Source organism: Heterocephalus glaber, unplaced genomic scaffold (genome assembly GCF_053883595.1).
Source record: "Heterocephalus glaber isolate CG9 unplaced genomic scaffold, H.glaber_assembly_v1.0 deba00001729, whole genome shotgun sequence".
Taxonomy (NCBI): Eukaryota; Metazoa; Chordata; class Mammalia; order Rodentia; family Bathyergidae; genus Heterocephalus; species Heterocephalus glaber.
In genome coordinates, this window is record NW_028258440.1 from 14,368,628 (window position 1) to 14,387,888 (window position 19,261).

The 19,261-nt window shown below is 34.4% G+C and overlaps 1 long non-coding RNA gene across 2 annotated transcripts in view; it reads right to left on the bottom strand.

Annotated features, from left to right (window-relative positions):
- The window catches only part of LOC110347432 (uncharacterized), a 420,795-nt gene that overhangs the window by 87,687 nt on the left and 313,847 nt on the right, over positions 1-19,261 (bottom strand). For both annotated transcript variants that reach the window (XR_015446809.1, XR_002392062.2), the window contains exon 3: positions 8,882-8,935. This is a non-coding gene — a long non-coding RNA (uncharacterized LOC110347432). The remainder of the gene's footprint in view (positions 1-8,881; positions 8,936-19,261) is intronic.

A 19,261-nucleotide genomic window follows, 5' to 3' on the forward strand; every position in this document is an offset into this window, starting at 1 on the left:
AAAGCTGAGCTGATTTAGTGAAACTCTTTGTCAAAATAAATAATAAAAAGGTATTTTTAAAAAGTCTTGGGATGTTACTCAGGGAAAAGTCCCTGGGTTCAATCAAAGAAAGTTCTCCATGGAAAGAGGGGCATTTTAAGAAGAAAAAAATTCCATATACAGCCATCTAAGACAAAATAAATTAAAGCAGGTCAGAGATATTCAAATAGATTAGTATAAATGAAAGGTAAACTCTAGTGAATGGAAAGTAGAAGCGAATAGAGAGGTAGAAGTATTGTAGGCAAGTGGTTTGAGGGCTATGGGGCCTCAGGAGTTCCTTACATTCTTAAAAAGCTACTGAGTTTTTGTTTTGTAATCCATTCTGTCAGTCTATTTCTTCTGATTGGTGAATTGAGACATTGAAGAAAATGGCATAGAAAAAGACTTTATGAACAAAACCTCAGTAGCATGGGAACTAGCACAAAGAATCAACACCTGGGATCTTATCTTATTAAAAAGCTTCTGTACTGCAAGAGAAACCACCAACAGAGCTAACAGACAACCTACAATGTGGAAAAAAAATTTTAGCAGCTGTACCTTGGACAAAGGGCTACTATCTAGAATATATAAAGAACTGAAAAAAATCAGACCCCCCAAATTCAAAGACCCAATTCAAAAATGGGCATCTGAAATGAACAGACATTTCTCAGATAAAGAAGTAAAAGCAGCAAATAAATGTATGAAAAAATGTTCAACATCACTGGTCATTCAAGAGATGCAGATGAAAACACTGAGATTCCAACTCACCCCAGAAAGAATGGCTGCTATCAAGAAATCAACCAATAACAAATGCTGGCAGGGCTGTGGGGAGAAAGGAACACTAAGGAACCCTTCTCCATTGCTGGTGGGAGTGCAGACTGGTGCAACCACTGTGGAAATCAGTATGGAGATACCTCAAAGAACTAGGGATAGAGGTCCCATTCGATCCAGCTATTCCCCTGCTGGGTATCTTCCCCAAAGAATTAAAAGAATCATACCACAGTGATATATGTTCACCCATGTTTATAGCAGCACAGTTAGTAATAGCTAAAGCTTGGAAACACCCCAAGTGCCCGTCAAGTGGAAACTGGATAAAGAAGATGTGGGGTTTTTAAATAAAATGGAGTACTACTCAGCCATAAAGAACGAGAAACTAGAGACATTTATAGCTAAATGGATGCATATGAGGCCATACTCTTAAGTGAAATAAATAGAGCACGCCTGTGTAAATACTGAATAGTTTCTCTAGTGTGGGAAATTGAAAGTGTAAATAAGGATCATAATGATTAAAACAAATAATTGATAATTTGAAATAGGAACAAAAGGTCCAAAGGAGTAGGGCTGGTAGGAGGGGAAGGAGAAAGGAAAGAATGGAAAGAAAAAATTATAAGAAAAGAAAAAAGTAGAAAGGAAGTCATTGTAAATAGGGAAGGGTGGAGGGGGTGAAGGGCACACAGGTAATGGGGAAAAAAGTAAGAACCAAAATACATCATGTTCAGGTACAAGCACCCAATGATAAATGTAAACATATTCTATACCTAAAATGTACCAATAAAAGTATTTAAGGGGAAAAAAAGCTATTGAGAAAGCCAGAAGGATTTTGTCTAGATATTTCTATTGGTGGTAATGGCATTAAAATTACAACTGACAAATTTTAGAAACACAGAACACTAGAATGCATAGCACACTTGCCACCTCTTCTGAAAAACTTCATTGTACAATTTTAAGAGAAGGCAAGTGAGCAAAACTATAAACTAAGACATTTCCCTAGCAGGGTGAAAAATTACATTTCAAGGATAGAAGGCTCAATAGTTACAACTCCATCCTATGAAGATCAATCAAGTACCTGTATTGGATTTATAGAAACACATGTTAAATCTTATACCTTTAGCTCTTATCTCTATGAAAATAACTCTACATCTTTAAATCTGGCACTGATTGCTTTACCAAACTTCAGCCCAATCCAGGCCTGCTGAACATCTTTCCATAAATGTCCTTCCCACAGTCTGAGTATTGACACATAATAGTAATTAGATTACAATTCATTCTTGAAATACTCTCTGGCCACCTACTATGTAGCAGGCACTATTTTAGAGGCTGAAGAACCAGAGATTTATTACACAGGAAAAAGAAAACCTGCCTCATCTCATGGATCTGGCATTCTGGTAAGTATAAAACATATTTAAAATCTTTAAAATGGACATCATGATGCATGTAATCCCAGCACTCTGGGAAGGTGAGACAGAAGGATCTTAAGTTCAAACCCAGCCTGAGCAACACAAAACTTAGCAACTGTGAAGGCCCAGGGCTCAATCCCCAGTTCTGAAAAACAAACAAACAATAAAGTAATAGGCTAGATTAAACTAGATGTCATAAATTAAAATACCACACCTTTATATTCATCAAACCATGACTCACAATTCCATTAGCATGCAAAGTATACACTATGTTTACCCTTCTTTGTAAGACTGACTCATTTCCACACCCATGGATACAAAAGAGTATTCAAAATCTAGTTTCCATTGGAAGTCTATTATTTGTTGTTGTTATTGTTGTTGTTGTTGTTTTGGAGTACTGGGGATTGAACCCAGGGCCTTCCCACTGAAATACACTTCCAGCCCTTTTCATTATTTTGTTTTGAGATAGGGTCTCATGAAGTCACTATGTTGTTTGAGTTGGGCACAAACTTGCAACTCTTCTGCCACAGCTTCCCAAAGTTCTGGGATGATAGGCCTATGCCACCACTCTTGGCCTGATTCCATTTTTATTTATTTTTATTTATTTATGTATTTATTTTTTAAATATTATTTTATTGGTGAATTTTAGGTATACAATATAATGACATTCATCATTGGGAATTTGCACCTTTACATAATCTCTCTTGGTTCTTATTTTTCCCCCTTCCCCTGCCTTCCCTTCAACCTCTCCATCCCTCCCTATTTACAAAGACTTTGTTTCCATTTTTCCATTTTCTCATATTAATTCCATTCCATTCTTTCCTTTCTCCTGCACCTCCAACTTCCCCTTCCCCTTTGCCCCATTTCTTCCTATTTCACATTATCTATTATACCTTTTAATCCTTATTTACACTTTCAGTTTCTCACACTAGAGGAACTATTCGGTATTACCCAGGTGTGTCCTATTTATTTCACTTAAGAGTATCGCCTCAATGTGCATCCATTTAGTTATCAATGTCTCTAATTTATCATTTTCTATGCCTGAGTAGTACTCAGTTTTATAAAAAACCCCACATTTTCTTTATCCAGTGTCCAGGTGATGGACATTTGGGCTGCTTCCAAGTTTTAGCTATTACAAATTGTGCTTCTATGAACATGGGTGCACATATATCACTGTGGTATGATTCTTTTAATTCTTTGGGGAAGATACCCAGCAGGGGAATTGCTGGGTCAAATGGTACTTCCAGTCCTAGTTCTTGAGGTATCTCCATACTGATTTCCACAGTAGTTGCACCAGTCTACACTACCACCAAGAGTGGAGCAGGGTTCCCCTTTCCCTACAGCCTCGCCAATATTTGTTATTGGTTAATTTTATGATAGCAGCCATTCTTTCTGGAGTGAGGTGGAATCTCAGCGTTGTTTTTATTTGCGTCTCTCAAATGACCAGTGATGTTGAGCATTTTTTCATATGTTTATTTGCTATTTCTACCTCTTTGTCTGAAAAATGTCTGTTCATTTCTGATACTCATTTTCAGATTAGGTCTTTAAATTGTGGAGGTCTGATTTTTTTAAAGCTCTTTATATATTCTAGATAATAGACGTTTGCCTGAGGAAGGGCGGGTGAAGATTTTTTCCCACATTGTGGGTTGTCTCTTCACACTGTTGGTGGTTCCTCTTGCTGTGCAGAAGCTTTTTAATAAGAAGAGATCCCACTTGTACATTGTTTGTGCTAGTTCACGGGCAACTGAGGTTTTGTTCATAAAATATTTTCCTACACCAATGTCTTCAAGAGATCTACCTAACCTCTGCTCCAGCCTATTCAGTGTTTCTATTTTAATATTTAGATATTTAATCCATTTAAATTTTAGTTTAGTGCCTGGTGAGAGATTTAGGTCTAGTTTTAATCTTTGACAAATTGAAACCCAATTTTTCCACCACCATTTATTAAAGAGGCTATCTTTCCTCCAGTGAGGGTGTTTGGCCCATTTATTGAAGATGTGATGGCTGAGTGTGTCTGGCATTGTTTCTGCATCTTCTAATCTGTCCCACTGGTCCTCAGGTCCGTTTCTTTGCTAGTACCATGCTGTTTTTATCACAGTACCTGTGCAATATAGTTGCAAGTTGGGGATTGTGATATCTCCAGCCATGTCTCTGTTACCTAGAATTGCTTTTGCTATTCTGAGTCTTTTCTTGTTCCAAATGGATTTTTGGATTGTTTTCTCAAAGTCCATGAAGTATGCTGCTGGGATTTCAATTGAGATTGCACTGAATCTATATAGCAGTTTTGGAAGTATGGCCATTTTCACTATATTTATCCTTACTACCTAGGAGCAGGGGATGTCTTTCCATTTTCTGATATCATCTTCAATCTCTCTTTTCAGAATGCTATAGTTTTAAGAGAAGAGGTCTTTGATTTCATTCATTAGGTTGATTCCTAGGTATTTCAGTTTTTTGGATGCTATTGTGAAAGGAATTGTTTGCCCTATTTCTCTTTCAGTGAGTCTGTTTGTCGTATAGAGGAAAGCTATTGATTTTTGTGTGTTGACCTTGTATCCAGCTAATTAACTGAATTTGGTTATTAAGTCTAGAAGACTTTTGGTGGAGTTCTTGGTGTCTTCTACACAGAGTATCGTATCATCTGCAAATAATGCAATTTGACTACTTCATTTCCTATTTGTATTCCTTTTATTTCTTTCTGTTGTCTAATTGCCATGGTTAATGTATCCAAAACTATATTGAACAGGCATGGGGCTAGTGGACATCTTTGTCTTGTTCCTGATTTTAGTGTGAAGGATTTCAGTGTTTTACCATTTGGTATGATATTGGCTGATGGTTTTTCTTAGATGGCTTTTATAAGATTGAGGTAGAGACCATCTACTTCAATTTTTTTGTAAGGTTTTTATCATAAATGCATATTGGATTTTGTCAAATGTTTTTTCTGCATCTATGGAGATAATCATATGGTTTTTGTCCTTGGCTGTATTGATATAATGTATTATATTGATTGAGTTGCATATGTTGAAACATTCCTGCATCCCTGGGATGAATCACACTTGGTCAGGTTGTATGATCTTCTTGATAATCTTCTGTATTCTATTTGCCAGTATCTTATTAAGGATTTTTGCATCTATGTTCATTAGTGAGATTGGCCTATAGATCTGTTTTTCGGTTGGGTATTTCCCTGCTTTAGGGATCAAGGTGATGCTTCCTTCCAGGAATGAATTTGGGAGTATTGCTTTCCTTTCAATTTCACCGAAGAGTTTAAATAGTAGTGGCAGTAGTTCCTCTCTAAATGTCTTGTAGAAATCAGCAGTGAAGTTATCAGGACCCAGGATTTTCTTAATTGGTAAGATTTAATTACTTTTTCAATTTCATTGATTGATATTGGGTCATTTAGAAGTTTTAGGTTTTCTTCGTTCAACTTTGGTAATTCATACATATCTAGGAATCTGTCCATTTCTTCTGTGTTTTCCATCTTATTGGCAAATAGGTTCTTGAAGTATGTATTGATGGTGCTCTGGATTTCTGCTGGGTCTGTTGTAATTTCACCCTTTTCATTCCTAATTGCATGGATTTGGGCCTTTTCTTTCCTTTTTCGGTTAAGGTTGGCTAAGGGTTTTTCAATTTTGTTTATTCTTTCAAAGAACAAACTCTTGGCTTCATTTATGTTTTGTATCATTCTCTTAGTCTCCATTGCATCAATTTCTGCCCTGATTTTATAATTTCCTCCCTTGTGTGAGCTTTGGGTTTGTCCTGCTTTTCTTTTTCTAGAAGCTTGAGGTTCAGCATCAGGTTGTTTAATTGGGCTCGTTCTGTTTTCCTAATATGCATATTCACTGCTATGAATTTTCCTCATAAGACTGCATTCATTGTGTCCCATAGATGACAATATATGTGTTGCCATTGTCATTTAATTGAAGGAACTGTCTGATTTCTTCTTTAATTTCCTCTGTGACCCATTGGTTATTCAGAAGTGTGTTGTTCAATTTCCACATGTTTAAGAAATTCTTGCAGTTTCTTTTGCTATGGATCTCCAATTTCATCACACTATGGTCTGAAAATAAACACGGGATAACTTCAATTCCTTTGCACTTACTTAAACATGTTCTATCAGCGAGTATGTGGTCTATTTTTGAGATCAACCCATGTGCAGCTGAAAAGAATGTGTTTTCTGTTTTTGTGGGATGGAACACTCTGCAAACATCTGTTAAGTTCATTTGTTCAAGAGTTCAATTGAGTTCTAGTATTTCATTACTTATTTTTTGTCTAGTTGATCTATCTATTTGTGACAGTGAGGTATTCAGGTCCCCCACTGCTATTGTATTAGTGCATATATGACTTTTCATGTCCATTCGTATTTGTTTTATAAAGTTGGGCACACTAGTGTTTGGTGCGTATATATTTATGCTTGTCATCTCTTCCTGTTGGATTGTTCCCTTTACAAGGATGTAGTGTCCTCCTTTGTCTCTCTTGATCAGTGTTGGTTTGAAATCCACTTGATCTGCAAAAAGCATAGCTGCTCCTGCTTTTTTTCGGGTTCCCTTTGCATGGAGTACTGTTTTCCACCCTTTAACTTTCAATCTATGAGTTTCTTTTTTAATTAAGTGTGTTTCTTGTATGCAGCATATTGTTAGATTTTGCTTCTTGACCCATTCTGCCAGTCTATTTCTTTTGATTGATGAATTGACACCATTTACATTGATGGTTATAAATGATATATATTGACTTATCATTTTCATTACTTTTTCTTTTTGTTGGGTTCTCCTCCTTTACATTTAATTTCTTGTCATGGCTGATGGATTCATTCTGCTGTGCTTCCTGGGGTTTATGATCCTCATGGTCTGTACCTAGGATATTATCTAAAATTTTTTGGATCCTTGGTTTGGTATTCATGAATTTCCTAAGGTGCTCTTTGTGTTGAAAGTATCTTATTTCTCTATCAACTTTGAAAGATAGTTTTGTAGGGTACACCAATCTGTGTTGGAGGTTGTTTTCCTTTAGGGCTTGAAATACATCACTCCAAGCTCTTCTTGCCTTGAGGTTTTGCATTGAGAAGTCTGCTGTGATTCTGATGGGCTTTCCTTTCTTTGTGATTTGTTTATTTTCTCTAACTGCTTGTAGAACTTTGTTCTTCTGTTGGGTTTCTGGAATCTTAACAATTATATGCCTATGTGTAGATTTTTTTTGATCAAGGCTAGTTGGATTCCTATATGCCTCACTTATCTGTATGTCAAGTTCTTTTCCCCTGCTTGGGAAGTTTTCTTATATTACTGCTGTGAACAGTTTTTTTTAAGTCATCTGCACTCTCTCTTGTTTCTTTTTGACTCCAATCAGTCTTATGTTATTCTTCTTTGCATCATGTAGCAGCTGCTGGATTGATTTCTCATGATACCTTACAATTTTGAAGCAATTTTTCTTTTCCTAGTCACTAATTGCAGTCTTATTTTATATATTTGAAATTCTGTCCTCGCATTGGCTCATTCTGCTGTGTAGACTTGCAATGAAGTTTTTAATCTCTTGGAAATCTGTTTGTATTTGTTTTATGGATTCCATTTGTTTCCTATGTTGGGATTCCATCCTGGTCCTCAGCTCTTCTATTTTTTTTTATCTGTGTTGTCTCTAGATTTATTAATCATGTCTTGCACTCTGGCCACAATATCTGCTGTTATGTGAGAAATTTTTTCTGATTTCATTTTTTCCAGATCCTCTTTTGTTGCCATTTCAGGGAGTCCAGGTGTTTGAGTATCAGAGTGTTCCATCCCGTTTCCCTTTGTGGTTGCTGTAGGTGATCTGGAAATCTGGTTTTGAGACTTGCTTATATGTCTTCTCATTTCGATGGGGTGGAGTGGGGGTGTTGCTATTGGCACCCATGCTGCTCACCTCCTCTGGGCTGGGAGTGGTGGAAAAGCCTTGATTCCATTTTTATAAAAGTAATACTGATAGTATTGTTAATGATGCTTAATGGGCATGGGTTGGGGTTTAGACATGAGACCGGAAGAATAGTTAGAAACATTTTATAATACCAGTAGTTTCATTGAAAGATGATGGCAGCCTCAACTAGCACAATATCAATAGGGATAAAAAGAAAGGAGTGGTTTCATGGCATATTTCTCATGTAAGATATGTAACATTTGGTAATATGAAACTTGAGAACAAGAGAGTATTATTAAGTGGCATTTCCAGCTTCAGAGGCAGTGTTGATGGCATTGCTAAAAAACTCAAATTAGAAAACCAAATTAAATAATCCAATTTAAAAATGGGCAAAAAAGCTAAATCGGCATGTTACAAAAGAAGATATACAGAGGTCCTCAACATCATTCATCACAAAGAAAATAAAAGTCAAAACCACAAATGAAATATGATCTCATACCTCTTAGGTGAGCTGTGATCAAAGAGACAAAAGATGAGTGCTGGCAATAGTGTGAGGAAGAGGGAATCTTTGACATGTGGAACATATATTGATTGGTACTCCTTTCATGCATAACAAAATGATTCCTCAAAAAAATTAATTACCACATGATCCAGAAATGCCATTTCCTGGGTACAGATTCTCCTTGATTAATTATGGAATTATGTCCTAATAAGGTGAAAATACTGTAAGTCAAAATGCATTTAATACACATAACCTACAGAACATCATAGCTTAGCCTAACCTAACCTAACCTTTATGTGCTCAGACTACTTACTTTTTTGACTGCAGTTGAATATCACGGGAAAGTATCATATTGCATACTGGTAGCCTGGGAAAAGATAAAAAATATCAAACTTCAATTTTGAAGTACGGTGTCTATTGAGTATATAGCTTTCACACCATCATAAGGTTAAAAGATTCTAAGTTGAAACATCATAGTAACAAAGGGATATGAAATAAGTACTGGTATAGTTTGGATCTTAAGTGTTGCCCAAAGTCAAATATATTGCAAGCTTAGGCACCAGCTTGTGGCATCTCGGAAGGTGGGGCCTAGTGGTAGGATGTCCAGTTTTTGAGAGCATGTGCTTCAATATAATACTGGGACTTTGGACCCTCCTCTTACTCCCTTTGCTTCTTGGCCACCATGCGGTAAACAGGCCACTTCTGCCATATCCTCTTGCCATGAAATGCTGTGCCACTATAAACTGAAAGCAGTATGGGTAAATTACCATGAAGTCAACCCTCTGTAAATGAAAACTAAAATAAACCCTCTCTTCTTAAAAGTTGATCATTTAAGATATTTTGTCACAGTGACAACAAGCTTGCTTACATGAGTAACTTGAAGAGATCTCTGCACTCCCATGTTCATTGCAACATAATTGCCAATAGCTAAGACATGGAGATGAACTAACTATCCACTGATGGATAAATACATAAAATTCTGATACACACAAAAAGGAATATTATTCAACCTTTAAAAATAAGGAAGTCCTGACATTTAGAACAACATAGGTAAATGTGGAAGATATGTTACTAACAGAATAAAACAAACATCAAAAACAATCATCAAAAACAAACATCAAAAAACTACATCATCTCACTTATATGTGGAATTTAAAAACTTGAATTCATAGGAAGATAGCTTACATAGAATACATTTTAAAAATGAATACTAAGGCCTCAGAGGTAAGGGAAATTGAGAAGATGTTGGTCAAAGGATTAAAAAGTTGCATTAAAACAGGATCAATAAATCTAGATGCCAAATGCACATCACAATATATGGTTCATAATATTTTGTGATGTACAGGAAATTTACTAAAAGGATAAATTTCGGGTACTAGTACCATACGAAATACCTTTTTGAAGAGATGCTTATGTTAATTGGCTTGACTACAATAATAATCTTTATGTATATGTATTTCAAAACATCATATTATAAATGTTAAATGTATAATTTTTGGAAAAAAATAAAAACAAATAAGGCAATAAATTTCCATATTAACGACATTATTTTTAAAGTTGGTATCTGCTACTGGCAACTAGACAACTAATTATGTCTGCCTCAGGTATAAGTCAATTAAGTAGTAATCACTAAAATTTACCTAAATCACTGGATTTAAAAGCTGTGCTTATTTTCCATTTTGTAATAGCAACTTAACATAATTGTTGATATATTTCTCTATCCAATTATTAATGTGCTCCAAAAATCTCTGAGCTTATCATTTGCTATTTATTCTTTTACTTATTTACCATAAGTATTACATGTTACATGTTAATGGAACAACCTCATATTACATACAGTAGAAGGCATAACAGATACTGTACTTGATCTTAGTTTTTGTACTCCTGAACTGTAAAGGGCTTTTAAACTTGAAGAGGAAATGTATAGGAGTTCAGAAATTTAAAACACTTCAAAGCAACACATGTCAAATATGGCACAGAGTAAGATCATAGGTAGTAAATGAGAGCGAATAATGAAATAGTGCAAAGATTGGGCACACATATCCTTATCAGATACAAAAAAGGAAGCTATTAAATGCCCTGAAATTTAAGTCTATATATACACTATATATGGAAGCCCACTGTCATCTACCATTCAATGTGAAATTAAACCATATCACACTGTCTGAATAATCACAGTGACAATACTTTCTGCAAAATCATCCTTGAAATCAGTGTACTTCCGTCACTGGACTGTCACATGTTCCACTTGTCAATCATTTTCTTAGAAATAAAACTATTGCCATCAATTCTGAAGAATAAATTGTATTTGGGTCCTAGCTCATATTAATCTCCTTTTACAGGCCATTATACATCATTTATTTTTTATTAAAAGAAATACCTTTCATCACTTGAGAACTAATAAGGCAATAAATAGCTCTTGATTACTCAACACTTTTACAAAAGCTATTTCCTGATAATCCTGTGGTACTCGAAACCAAGTAAGTAAAAGTATTATCATTATACTAAATTTAACTTAAAACAGTAATTTCCCTCTACATTTTCTTAAAATTGTAATTATCATGAAAGCTTGGTTAAGAAGAGATAGCTGACTTTCATCTTCATCTATGAGTCTTAAAACTAAGCTGTTAAGAAAAGCTATAGATGGATTCAAAAAGAAAAAGTGCTATATACCTTCATAAACATAAAATGATTTAAATAATCTTTAAAACACAGAGATACCACATGGTTCCTCTTATACTAGAAACCCAAAATATAAATAAAGGGCAACTTAAAGGATAGACAATAGGAAGTAGGGAGACCTCTTTTTTAAATGGGAAAGGGACCAAGAGTAGAAGGGAGAGGTGAGAGGGGAAGGGAACAAAAAGGAATTGAGATATGTTATGTATATGTACGAATTCTCCACTATAAATCTAATCATTATGTAGCACAGATATATACAAATAAAAAATGAAAAAAGAAAGCAAATAAGTTGCCCTATTTAAAAACAGTCTGAGGACTTTTGTATTTTTTTTCTGTTTGAAATAGTCACATATATACTTTCCTTGCACATTTATTCAGGTCTATCTTCAGATATCTCGCTCACACAGACCTTCTTGACTACCCTAACTAAAATAGCCATCATCATAATACTCATTGTTCCCTGTCTAACATGTTTTATTTTTCTATTAAGAGATTAGTGCATATCTTATTTCTTGATTTATTTTTTCCAGGCACAAGATCTATCTTCTCCAATACCTAGAAGAATGCCTGGCAAATAATAAACACTTCATAATTATGATTGAATAAATGAATCCAGGAACCTAGTCTATGGGTTTCTACTCCTTAGCTTCTTCTAACATTTTAGTTTCCTCAGTAATTATTTGCACCATCTTTTGAAACTAAGTACAAGAACTAAAAGAAAATAAGTTAATCACCAGGACTGATAGGGAATTACAAAATACAAACACAGAACTCCAACATTTTCAAATATCTCATCTAATTACAAATCATATGAATGGAAGAATTTTAGAGTAAAGTATAATCTTTCACACCAAATAACTGGAATCTTTTCTGCATTATTAATATTCCCAGTTTTCTTCAGTAAAAAGAAAATGTGCAATTTTAAACAGTGGCAGTAAGTGTATAGACTGGTGAAATCCTTGTTGAGGGCAACTAGGCAATATGTATCAGAATATTAAATGTACAGTAATGCCTCAGTTCATGAATACTACTGTTCCCAAACAATTTTGTTGGCAAACAGAAGCATTTGGCAAAATTTGGCTTCCATTTGCAAACTAAAATCACCGCCATCTTCCTTAGAATAATGGAAGGAATTAAGTATCGGTCTACACTGTTAAATATATCAACCCTATTTTATAGATTTTTGTCCAACTGAAATTATCATTGATACGTTCAAGCATTGTGTTGTGTAGAGATTCTTTACAGTAATGTTTATAACCCTGAAAAATTCAAAAGCATTTAAGTACCACAAACTGAGGGCTGCTTTAAAAAGTTATAGTACATTATACAAAAAGTATTATAAACCATTAAAATAATAATGGCGAAGAATATTAAGTGACATAGAAGGATGTTTATATCAAATATGAAACGTTATTACACAATTTTATAGTATGATTTTAGTTTTCAAGATTTTTAAAAAATGTAGATTCTTAGTATGTTTTGTTATATAATTTTTAAAACAGAAATAGGATGTAAAACAAAATGATATAATTGATTGTCTCACATATGTGATAATATACAAAATATTTTTCTTATTTGCTTATCTATATTTTCTAAAATTTTTACAATAAATTATTTCTACCAAGATTGAAATGAGATTTTTACTGAATGCCAGTTGAGTTTCCTTAAAGCTAATCAGCTTGGCCACTGTTGGCATTTCAACTGAGCATATATTGAAAAATCTTTTTAAAATAGCTGGCTAGTATTTTAAAACATCTATAGTGATGTCTTTCTCTTTATTAAATAAACAAGTTCATTTAAATATAATATACTCAACTCAGTATATTAACAGAGAGGATCCTACAGAAAATACAGCTATGCTAAATTATTTTTAATATTTGGCCCTAGGTCTAATCAGTTTCACACACACACACCATCTGCATCTATATATCTGTATCTACCTATGTATAGTATTTAATATTTCATGTATAAAAAATTATCCTTATTTATGTAATAATGAAATATAAGTCTTATGTATACCGTCTAAAATTTTAAAAATTTAACATGGTTCTATGCTCTCTCTAGCCTCCAGGAAAAATACTAATATGTTATTTCCCAAGATTCTGTACAACACAAACAGCAGTAACACATTTGTCATTGTTTGTTTTTAGAGTAATGTAGGACCTTAGAGCCAGAGAGTGATTCAGTATATTTAAGATGTTTTTATAAGATAGAGGCATCCTCTTACTGGCCATCTCTAAAAACTACTTCTTCCAAGAAGTTGATTTGACTTCTTCAATCCACAATAAACTTCTCCTTGGCTTTTAAATTCTAATTCAGCAATCTATCATGTGACTTCTAAAGAATATTATAATTATTTTTGACTTCTTCCTAGATAAATTTGAATGCCCTGTAAACAAAGGAGATGTTAGGTTCATTCCACATTCTTCACAGAAGAATTATAGATTTCACAATACTGGCTTATATGTTCATTAAAAAATTAATACCTAATATAATAAAAATACCCTTCTTGCTAAAAATTATTTAAAGTGATGGTTAAAATACATATGTTTCCATAAATGGAAGAGAAAATAAAATAATTTTTAGAGCCTTTTTCACTAAAAAAATTGTTATAAACCCTCAAGTCTCTGCTACTATGAGCACATATGCTGATTCAATCTCTGATTTGATGGTTAGGAAAGGCACCAAACATAAAAGACAAAATCGGGGTTCTCAAAGTTAGGAGTCTGATAAGTGACCCCTGAACGAAGTCAAGATTACAAAGTATGATGCCCTCTGGAAAAGAGTAAAATAGAAGACAGCTCACCTGCAAAAGAAAAATAGCAAGGATAACTCCCTATTTCACTGTTTATGTAAACCTGGAGTGGGGCTGAGATCTTCCCTGAAAAGCTAACAAAAATAGTGCTCTCACATTGGCTTGCAGTCTGAATTTATAGTATGCCTCAACTAAGAAAAAAAGTACTTGAATATTTATTTTAAATTCTACTTGCTTAATAGAAAGCCTAAGTATTCAATTAAAGCTGGTTAGAGCCTTCTCTGGAAGAAATTACCTTGAACATATTTGTTAGTAGTTCCCATAAATAAACTTCTATTTAATGTGGATCCAAAAAGAAAAGTTATATAAACATAAGAAAACAAATCATTTGACTCAAAAGCCAATATGCACTTACATACACATGTAAAATATTAAAAAGTGACAGAGTTCAGAAATTGGTAGTTTCAAATACATGATATGAAATAAAGTTTAAATTTAAGAAAGTATCAAAACCAAAATGTGTAATAGATATTGGGAAAAAGGAGGAAAATGTTTAAATGGGAAGGGAACAAGGGAGGGAGAAGGGGGAAAGGAAGGAAGAAAAAAGAAAAGGAGTACAGAAGGAAATATGGAAACAAAGCTTTTGTAAATAAGGAGGAGAAGAAGGATTGAAAAGAGGGGAGAGGATTGAGAAAAAAAAGAGTCAAGATAAATTAGGTACAGGTACCAATTCCCTACGATGACTGTGATAATTATGTATATCTAAAATATACCAATAAAATTAATTTTTTAAAGTATGAGAGTCTTTTAAAATTTTGAGAGAGGACCAAAACACTTTCTGGAAATAACAATATAATTAAATTTAAAATAAGTCAATTGGCAGTGTCAAACAGATAGGTATAGCCAAAGACAAGTTTAGTAAATTGGAAGGAAAAGAATTAACACAAAATGCAATAGAAACAAAAGATGGAAAATTAAAAAGTTTAAGAAAACTAGAAGATGGAGCAAGGACGTCTAATGTACATCTACTTTAGTTACAGAATGAAGGAGAATGGAGACAACATTCAAAGAGATATTAGCTATGAATATTCTAAAATTATGACAACAAATTTATCATACAATAAAGAAATAAATACCAAATCTTATAACAGTGAAACAGAAAATTAACAAAGATGAAAAAAATTCTTAGCTATAAGATGAAAGAAGGCAGTATGTGCAGACACACAAAAATAAAAATAGATGGACTATGGCCTAGGTAACAGTAATAAAGAAAGCTAAAATATAGTGGAACAGTATCTTACAAAAAACAATTTTAAGAAAGAAGGTAGTTAAAGTCATATTCAGATAAAATAAAATAGTTCATGACCGTCAAATGTTCACTAATGAAAGTTTCAGAGAATATGATATAGAAATGAGGAAAATGAATGGAGGTAAAAATAATGTTGATTTAAATGAGTACCTGAATGTCAGAACCAATAAACCATGAATTTATACCACATATAAGGAATTTTACAAAAGAAAAGTTAAAGAGTGAGGAAATAAAGAATACAAAAATAAGGGAACGGCATTATAAGATAAACATAATTAATTTATTCCAACTTATTTGTTTTGTATATCATTTTATTGGTACATTTTAGCTGTACAATATAATGACATTCATCTTTGGAAATATGCACCATTACATACTCTCTTGGTTCTCAGTTTTTCCCCCTTCCCCTCCCCTCCCTTCAACCCCTCCATCCCTCCCTATTGACAAAGACTTTGTTTCTATTTTTTCATTTTCGCATATTAATTACATTCCCTTATTTCCTTTGCCCTACCCTGCCCAATTCCCCCACCCCTTTGCCCCTTTTCTTCCTATTTCACATTATCTATTATACATTTTAGTCATTATTTACACTTTCAGTTTCTCACACTAGAGAAACTATTCGGTATTTACACATGTGTGTCCTATTTATTTCACTTAAGACTATCGCCTCAAGGTGCATCCATTTAGCTATAAATGTCTCTAATTTCTCGATTTTGATGGCTGAGTAGTACTCCATTTTATTAAAAACCCACATTTTCTTTATCCAGTCTCCAGTTGATGGGCATTTGGGCTGCTTCCAAGTTTTAGCTATTACAAACTGTGCTGCTATGAACATGGGTGCACATATATCACTGTGGTATGATTCTTTTAATTCTTTGGGGAAGATACCCAGCAGTGGAATAGCGGGGTCAAATGGGACTTCCAGTCCTAGTTCTTTGAGGTATCTCCATACTGATTTCCACAGTGGTTGCACCAGTCTACACTCCCACCAGCAGTGGACCAGTGTTCCTCTTTCCTCACAACCCCACCAGCATTTGTTGTTGGTTGATTTCATGATAGCAGCCATTCGTTCTCTAGTGAGGTGGAATCTAAGCGTTGTTTTCATTTGCGTCTCTCGAATGACCAGTGATGTTGAATATTTTTTCATGTATTTATTTATTATTTCTACTTCTTTGTCTGAGAAATGTCTGTTCATTTCAGATGCCCATTTTTGGATTGGGTCTTTAAATTTGGGAGGTCTGACCTTTTTAAGTTCTTTATAGATTCAAGATAGTAGACCTTTGTCTGAGGGACCGCTGGTGAAAAATTTTTCCCACATTGTGGGTTCTCTCTTCACACTGCTGGTGGTTTCTTTTGCTGTGCAGAAGCATTTTAGTAAAAAGAGATCACACTTGTTGATTGTTTGTGCTAGTTCATGGGCATCTGAGGTTTTGTTCATAAAGTCTTTTCCTATGCCAATGTCTTGAAGAGTTCGACCTAACCTCTTTTCCAGCCAGTTCAGCGTTTCTGTTTTTATATTTAGATCATTAATCCATTTTGATTTTAGTTGAGTGCCTGGTGAGACACATAGGTCTAGTTTTAGTTTTTGGCAGGTGGAAACCCAATTTCTCCAGCACCATTTATTAAAGAGACTATCTTCCCTCCAGAGAGGGCGTTTGGCTCCTTTGTCAAAGATGAGGTGGCTGAGTATGTCTGGCATTGTTTTTGCATCTTCTAATCTGTTCCACTGGTCCTCAGGTCTATTTCTTTGCCAGTACCATGCTGTTTTTATCACAGTTGCTTTGTAGTATAGTTTCAAGATGAGGGTTGTAATACCCCCTGCCATGTCTCTGTTACCTAGAATTGCTTTTGCTATTCTGGGTCTCTTCTTGTTCCAAATGAATTTTTGGATTATTTTGTCAAGGTGTATGAAGTATGCTGCTGGGATTTCAATTGGGATTGCATTGAATCTATATAGCAATTTTGGAAGTATAGCCATTTTCACTTTGTTGATCCTTCCTTACCAGGAGCAAAGGATGTCTTTCCATTTTCTGATATCCCCTTCAATATCTTTTTTCAGAGTGCTATAGTTTTCAGAGAAGAGGCCTTTGATTTCTTTTGTTAGGTTGACTCCTAGGTATTTCAGTTTTTTTGATGCTATTGTGAAAGGAACTGTTTGCCCTATTTCTCTCTCAGTGACTCTGTCATTCGTGTAGAGGAAAGTTACTGATTTTTGTGTGTTGATCTTGTATGCAGCTACTTTATCTGAATTTGATTATTAAGTCTAGAAGACTTTTGGTGGAGTTCTTGGGGTCTTCTGTGTAGAGTATCATGTCATCTGCAAATAATGACAATTTGACTTCTTCATTTCCTATCTTTATTCCCTTAATTTCTTTCACTTGTCTAATTGCTGTGGCTAATGTTTCCAAAAATGTATTGAACAGGAGTTGTGATAATGGACATCCTTGTCTTGTTCCTGATTTTAGTGTGAAGGATTTCAGGTTTTGACCATTTAGTATGATATTGGCTGTTGGTTTTTCACAGATGGCTTTTATCACATTGAGGTAGAGACTGTCTATCCCTTTTTCTGTAGGGTTTTTATCATAAATTCTTGTTGAATTTTGGCAAATGCTTTTTCTGCATCTATTGAGATTATCATATGGTTTTTATCCCTGGCTCTATTGACATAGTGTATTACATTGACTGATTTGCATATATGGAACCATCCCTGCATCCCTGGGATGAATCCCACTTGATTAGGGTGTATGATCTTCTTGATGATCTTTGGCATTCTGTTTTCCAGTAGCTTATTAAGGACTTTTACATCTATGTTCATGAGTGAGATTGGCCTATAGTTCTCTTTTTCAGTTGGGTCTTTCTCTGCTTTGGGGATCAAGGTGATGTTTGCTTCCAGGAATGATTTTGGGAGTATTGCTTCCCTTTCAATTTCATTGAAAAGTTTAAACAGTAGTGGCAGTAGTTACTCTCTAAATGTCTTATAGAATTCAGCAGTGAAGCCATCAGGACCCAGGCTTTTCTTGGTTGGTAAGTTTTAATTGCATTTTCAATTTCATTGATTGATATTGAATTGTTTAGAATTTTTGGGACTTCTTCATTCAACTTTGTTAATTCATACGTGTCTAGGAATCTGTCCATTTCTTCTGTGTTGTCCATCTTATTGGCATATAGGTTCTCTAAGTAGGTATTGAGGACCCTCTGGATTTCTTCTGGGTCTGTTGTAATTTCCCCCTTTTCATTCTTAATTGCATGGATTTGGGCCTTTTCTTTCCTTTTTCTGATAAGGTTGGCTAAGGGTTTGTCAATTTTGTTGATTCTTTCGAAGAACCAATTCGGCTTCATTGATTTTTTGTATCATTCTCTTAGTCTCCATTGCATTGATTCCTGCCCTGATCTTTATAATTTCCTCCCTTGTATGAGCTTTGGATTTGTCCTCCTCTTCTATTTCTAGAAGCTTGAGGTTCAGCACCAGGTTGTTTAATTGGAATCACTCTATTTTCATAATGATTACTCACTGCTGTGAATTTCCCTCGTAAGAGTGCTTTCATTGTGTCCCATAGATTCCAATATGTTGTATTGTCATTGTCATTTAATTGAAGGGACTGTCTGATTTCTTCTTTAATTTCCTCTGTGACTCATTGGTTATTCAGAAGTGTGTTGTTCAATTTCCATGTGTTTATGAAGTTTTTACAGTTTCTTTTGCTGTTGATCTCCAATTTCATTGCACTATGGTCTGATAATATACAGGGGACAACTTCAATTCCTTTGTACTTTCCTAAATTTGTTCTATGAGTGAGTATGTGGTTTATTTTGGAGAATGACCCATATGCAGCTGAAAGGAATGTTTATTATGATTTTGTGGGGTAGAGCACTCTGTAAACATCTGTTAAGTTCATATGTTCAAGAGTTTGATTGAGTTCTAGTATTTCATTGCTTGTTTTTTGTCTAGT